Below are 6,055 nucleotides of genomic sequence, written 5' to 3'. Positions count from 1 at the left end.
AGGAAAGGATATGGATCAACTTAAAGTCTAAGTTATCCAATTAGGGTTAAAGCTGTAATCCTTAAGGAGTCTACAAGTATAAATAGACCCTAGGGGTGAGGGAATTCGACACACAACCAAAAGCAAGGAAACTCTGGCCGAATTCCTCCCCTCTCCTCTCTCCTAAATCATCTTGCTTGCTATTGGTGTTTGTAAGCCATTAGAGGAGTGACATTTGTGACTCTAGAAGCTCCAAGACAACAAGATCAACAAGGAACTCAAAGGTATGATTCTAGATCTATTTCATCATTGTTATTTAACCTAATTAGCTATTAGAAGTCTTGGATTCAAAGCATGTTTGTTAGAAAGCCTAGATCCGAGCAATAGGGTTTTGCATGCGCACATAGGAAAGTTCTTATGGATAAAACCCATCAGTATGGGCCCGTACTACTGAAAGCAGAGGATTCGTACTCGATTCAAGAGGGGCCAAGGAAAAAACCAGGGAACTAGTAGAGTGTGTGAGAGATCCCTCAACAGTAGTGTGTAAATTGATCAAGAATTGTTATATTTTCAGCATGGTGTCATTGCGCGAGCTACCAGTTAGCAGTTCAGGCATCGAGGAGGGATCTGGCTCGGGCTTTGGAGCCGGGCCGCTTGATGATCAGAGGAGGGATTTCATTTCTGCAGAGATTATGCGCAGCATCATCGATCAGACTCCAGTGATTTTCGGTTCGGTTGGAGAGGCCATTGTGGAGCTCATGGACAGTCATCTTGAGGCCTTTAAGGCCGAGATAGTTGCAGGACAGATTGGGGCTCGTCTAGATTCCGATTCTTATGGAGTTCGGGGATCCATCAGGGAGGGGGATCCCATTTCTAGTTTTTGCCATTGGGGGATAGGAGTGAGTGGGACATCCTGTCTCCAAGAGAGACCTCTGTATGATTGGATAGTTGAGGAAATTTCGCGAGCCATCCGCGAGGATCTGCCCGACATGGTCGTGAGGATCACTGACATATTGATAGCGAGGCTCCAGGTTCAGACAGCTGTTGTTCAGTCGGCGGGCGTTGCCGTTGGGGTAACGCAGGAGCGAGAGTTGGGCAGGGAGTCGGAAAGGAAGAGGAAACTGGATGAGACTCAGGTAGCCACAGGTTCGGGTAAGAGGCCCAAGGGTCCGGATTTGAGGACGAGGAACTATCGGATCCGCAGTCGATGTGGGAAGTGCGGAAGGACGCACATGGGTGTGTGTAGGCGTAGAAGTGGTGGCGATGCTGGGTGTTTCAAGTGCGGCCAGATTGGTCATTTTAGCAGAGACTGTGTTGTTACCATCGCCCATGGACTTGATCCGTTATGTTTCCATTGCAGTCAGAGGGGCCACAAGAAGGCCCATTGTCTGAGTTTGTATTCAGCAGGGTAGGTGCCAGCTCCTGCCCTTGGGACTTTAAGTACCGCCAGCGATTGTCGAGGCCGGACAAGGGTGCCTACGGCTCAGAGCCGAGTTTTACGGTAGATTTTAGCAGGGATTCGAGCAGCACTGAGTAATGGAGGTATGTAACTTTTGTTTTTCTGTCAGCTTATGTTATGATTATATTGTTATGGTTATGCATCAATTGTGGTATAAGTGTTGTGTTATGGAGTGGCTTGCTTGTGATTATGTTATATGCCATTTGCATACCTCGGATAATTGGTTGGTAGTTAGGGGATGTGCTCTTATGGAGAAGGTTTCGGAGGATGCAGTAACTGTAGCATGGTTGGGAGAGATTTGGTACGTTTCGCTAGTTCGGAGTGGTTAATGATTGGGATGGATTGGTTAAATCCCTACCTGGTGGGCTTGGGTTCCCCAGTAGATGTTTTGGAATGGTAGTAAAGATCGGGATCTCTTTTGAGTGTGAAGCAACAAGGGGTAAGCAGGATCGAAGTGGGGGAGAACCCTCCGGGTATACATGGATAAGAGTCACGTAGACCCAAAATGAGTGTGCGGCCTCTGAGAAGAAATGGTAGTAGCTCAGTGATGGATGGATTGAGAAGTTCAGAATTGGGAGTTCGAGAACTTTTCCCAGCAGTTAGTTCATGTAATCAAGATGGTTAGAAGCTGGTTGGGAATCCAGGATTGGAGGACCACCTGTCGGACTCAAGTGAGTCGGAATGAGGATCCTGAGAACGGTTAACAAGAGATGTTTTCGTATTAGTAGCCAGTGTCTGAGGCAGCATGCAGGTTGCATAGATTCAGGAGTTGGGAGGTTGGAAACTTCCCAACAATAGCTTCTTGTATCCAGATTAGTAGACGGTTGGTTTGGGAACCAAGCCGAAGAATTCCTCGACGAAGCGCTAAGAATATCAAGGATATAAGATGTTGAGGTTGATGCAGTATTCGAAGACTGAGGGCTGGTTTTGAGTAATCAGGATGAGGAATCACTAGCAGGTCTAGGGATAGTCAGGATGTCCTCGGGATAGTAGTAGTAGTGTTGTAAGTCTGCGGGGGTAGCCGTAGCATTCACTAGCAGTCAGATAGTAGTAGTAGTGTTGTAAGTCTGCGGGGGTAGCCGTAGCATTCACTAGCAATCAGATAGTAGTAGTAGTGTTGTAAGTCTGCGGGGGTAGTCATAGCATTCACTAGCAGTTAGATAGTAGTAGTAGTGTTGTAAGTCTGCGGGGGTAGCCGTAGCATTCACTAGCAGCCAGGCAGTATTAGGGAGTTGTAGGTCTACGGGTGTGGCCGTAGCATTCGCCAAGTTAATAGACATCATGAGCGCGTTATCTGGATGCAAAAAGGGGGAAAGTAGTAGTACCCACCATTTCGTGTGCAGCAGCGAGCATTAGAAGTCCATGGGTTAGATTTCGACTTTTCCAGAGTTTAGTCATGGTTGAGCTAGCCATGCGACATATGGATCGTCAACACAGTCATGAGATCAGGGAAGCAGTGAGCCATTGGGATTCATGTATGTTAAGGGTTACCATTAGCCTGAGAGCCATTATTATAGTCTTGGATTTGTTGACAATTGGAACTGGTCGGTTGGATCGGGAGGTCATTAGGACCACAGTAACATGATGATTAGTGGAAGCTAGTTCTAAAGAAAGGTTTCGTTCCAAACAGTTTAGTGTTTCAGGCAGTTCGGTGTTTCAGGCAATTCAGTGTTGCAGGCAGTCCAGTGTTTCAGGCAGTTCAGTGTTTCAGGTAGTTCAGTGCTTCGGGCAGTTCAATGTTCCAGGCAGTTTAGTGTTCAGATGTTTGTAGTATTTTTTAGCAGTATTAATTTTGTGTCGGACTGCAAGTTCAGCCTTATTATTTGGACCTGGGTGGTCTCAGTTCATCCGGAAGCCAGATTTGGAATAGCAGAATTTTCAGTCTGTAGCAGTGTGAGTATGCAGGTATGGAGTTTTAGATTCCCAGCTTGTTTCGGTGAAGGAATTGTGTAGCAGTGGTTCATCCTGAGGGATGTTTTGAGGGTCGTCAGTGTGGTGGATTTTCCTAACCCGAGGGTGCTAGAGCTAGTTCAGCATGTGCATGCGATTGCAGGAAGAGAACTCATGGGAGTTTCTCTAAAGAGTGTGTCTTTCTGTCAGCATGGAATGGATAGAGTTTGACTCGGATCGGAAATCGGGTGGTGTATAGTTATTTATAGCTCATATGGGTCGAGTAATGGTTGTGATTTGGAACAGTGTTGCATCATGAGTGGTACTCAGTTGTTGTGTGTGGTTATCAGAGGGTAAAGTCGGTGCCCGGTTTGAGACGGTGGTCAGGACACTGAGAGGAAAGAGAAAGTGAGTTCGAGTTTTGATGGGTATGCCTTAAGAGATCTGGTCCGATTAAGGCCAGGTGGCGTGTTGTGGGGATATTTTTGGAGATGAGTTGTCGTAGGCTTCGAGGACGAAGCCTAATTTAAGTGGGGGAGAATTGTAACATCCCGAAATATCAAGAGTAGAGTCGAAGGGCTAAAAGTGTAATTTTGAAGGGCGACTCGGCGAGTCCATGGATGGACTCGACGAGTAGGATCGCAACTTTGATCGCGTGTCAAGTGGCCTACTCGACAAGTCCAAAGATGGACTCGGCGAGTAGGTGCTGGGTGAAGAAAACCCTAAATCCGGGGAATGAGCCCTATATAAAGAACATTATGTTTCCTCCCCAGCCTCTTTGATCCCCCTTGAGCCCCAGAAACCCTAATTTCGTGGAGGAACACCATTGTTGAGCAAATTGGAGCTTGGAGAAGTGCTTGTTGAAGAAATCTTGAAGGAGAAGAGGCTTGGATCAAAGGGTTTTGCTTGGATTCGATTTTCATTGCTGTTGGGGCATTCTTTGGAGGTAATATCTCGTTCTTGGGTTGTGTTCTTCTAGATTCTCATTGTGGGGTTGTGTGGGAAGCTTAGATATGTGACATCTTGAGTTTGAAGGATAGATCTGAGATTGCTACCTCAGATCTGGAGTGGAGAAGGTCCTAAGAGCATTAAAGTCCCTGTTCTTGTGTTGTTAATGGAGCTATCATGTCCCAAACCCTAGTTCTAAAGTGAATAAGGCCTAGATCTCTTTGGATTCACGTAAAGTTTGCCACTTTACGTGATGGATGGATTGTAGGAGGTTAGATCTATGTTTTGGATCAATTGCATGGCCTGGAGTGCTTCTGTATAGATTCAGACCGGTGGTACTCGGCGAGTCACATGGGTGGACTCGACGAGTTGCTTGAAGATGAGCTGGAACTCGACGAGTTGGATGAACAACTCGGCGAGTAGGTTGAAGATAGCCTTAGACTCGGTGAGTCTGTTCTTGGACTCGGCGAGTGTTGTCGAAGAGTCCCAATATTTTCTGGTTGAGTCAAGAATCGGTGAGTTAAGGGATGACTCAGTGAGTTGGATAGGACAGAACTCGGAATCAGTGAACTCGGCGAGTCAGCAGGCCGACTCGGTGAGTAAGGTCAACATGGAAGGTTGACTTTGGCCAGGACTTTGACTTTGATCGGAATTGAGTTAGTTGACTTTTAAAGGTCTATCAGGCTAAGTGTCGCTTTGTTAATGGTAGCTCGGAGAGTAGAGGAGCAGCGTTTCAGACGGTGGTTGGTTAGCAGTCCAAGGGTTACCAGCAGGACTCAGCAGTTCAGGTGAGTTTCCTTCCAGTAGGAACGGGTCTAAGGCCACAATGCTGGACCGCTTAGTTAGCCGTAGTTTCTGGACTTCGGTCCAATGCAGTAGTTAGTATGTTTGACGCCTCCGTGGCTCAGACAGGGTTTATGTGTTTATGCTAATTGATATGTTATGCTATGCTGTGTTCAGTCAGTCAGCTTCAGACTTCGGTCCGATGGAGGGGACAAGGTCCCAGTTAGTCAGCTTCGGACTTCGGTCCGATGGAGGGGACAAGGTCCCAGTTAGTCAGCTTCGGACTTCGGTCCGATGGAGGGGACAAGGTCCCAGTTAGTCAGCTTCGGACTTCGGTCCGATGTAGGGGACAAGGTCCCAGTCAGTCAGCTTCGAACTTCTGTCCGATGGAGGGGGCAAGGCCCCAGTTAGCCCGGACTTCGGTCCGATGCAGTGGGCAAGACCTAGTATGTGCTTTATATGTTATTGCATGGTATGTGTTAGATTGGGGGAGCTCACTAAGCTTCGTGCTTATGGTTTTCAGTTTTGGTTTCAGGTACTCAGTTTTCAAAAGAGGAGCTCGGGAAGATTGCAGTGCACACACCATAGTCAGATAGCTTTGGAATGTGTTACTCTGATATTGATATTATGTTTTGAATTAATACTCGAGAATTTATGTTATGACTTATGATACAGTTTTTATAAATATGATTTTAGTAATGTTTTAAAAGAAATTTTTAGTCATGATTTTTGGGTCGTTACATCATATCTATACACAAGTATATTCAGAGATTCAAGAAGATACTTTACCTTGTTGATCACCTGCTCGCACTTGCTTATCTTTTCAAGAACTGGTTTTACAGTGAAACAACTATTAACGCTATGTCCACCATTAGTTGTATAACCCATCATTTCTGACACTTTATTGGTAACCATTAAACACCTTCCATTAAATTGCGAAACTTCATCTTTCGCCACGAAGCTCCTTGCATGAGTAGGTTTGCGAACCTCTTCATC

The sequence above is a fragment of the Lactuca saligna genome, chromosome 1 (assembly GCF_052625555.1).
Source record: "Lactuca saligna cultivar CGN05327 chromosome 1, ASM5262555v1, whole genome shotgun sequence".
NCBI lineage: Eukaryota > Viridiplantae > Streptophyta > Magnoliopsida > Asterales > Asteraceae > Lactuca > Lactuca saligna.
The sequence above is the reverse complement of the archived record's forward strand: the minus strand, read 5'-3'. Positions refer to the sequence as shown.